The sequence below is a fragment of the Crocuta crocuta genome, unplaced genomic scaffold (genome assembly GCF_008692635.1).
Source record: "Crocuta crocuta isolate KB4526 unplaced genomic scaffold, BGI_CrCroc_1.0 scaffold10, whole genome shotgun sequence".
In the NCBI taxonomy this organism is placed as follows: domain Eukaryota; kingdom Metazoa; phylum Chordata; class Mammalia; order Carnivora; family Hyaenidae; genus Crocuta; species Crocuta crocuta.
Genome location: NW_027527551.1, coordinates 3,739,032 through 3,739,745, shown reverse-complemented (window position 1 = coordinate 3,739,745; position 714 = coordinate 3,739,032).

Here is a 714-nt window from a genome sequence, read left to right as displayed (position 1 = left end):
CCGAACTCCAGCGAGTTGGCCTTTTCCTCCTTTACAGACGGAAGTGGGGTGCGGGGACAGAAGGCCGAGCCGCGCGGAGCCTGGAATGGTGGCTGGCCTGGGGAGGGGTGGGGAAGCCCCTGCTGGAAACGCGGCCCTGCGTCCTCGAGCGCGGGGCTCGGGGTTTCTCCCGCTCAGTTCGGGACTCTTCCCAGGCACCAAAAGTTACTAGCACAGGAGACCCGTTGGAGAGGAAACTCCTCCCCCCAAAGCAAGGTGGACACCAGACCTCTCCTCGCTCCCAGGGCTAACATCGGGGCTTTCTCCTCACCATAATTAATAGTCAAGGCCAACCCTTTTGGCACGTTTCTGCCTCCCTCCCTCGCGGGTGGCAGCGCTGCTTGATTCCCCGAGGCCAGAAACTTGCACTCGAGTTCGTCGGAGAGGGAGGCCCGCGCCGGCTGTTTCCGCGGGGCCCACGTCTCTCCTTTTTTCTTTCTCTCCTCTTGCTCTTCGCTGTCCTCCGAGCCACAGGCCAGTCGCCAGTCCGCGTAGTTTTGTTTCTTTTCCATCATGCAGAAAATTAATCAGCCCGGACGAGAAGCAGAGCTGAGCACGGCGGCCTGTAATTAAGGGACGTGTGCCCCCCGGATTATCTCGTTAGTTTATCAAGAAAACATTTATTATAATTAATTCTTGGACGAGGTCATTATTATTGAGAGAGGACACAGCATC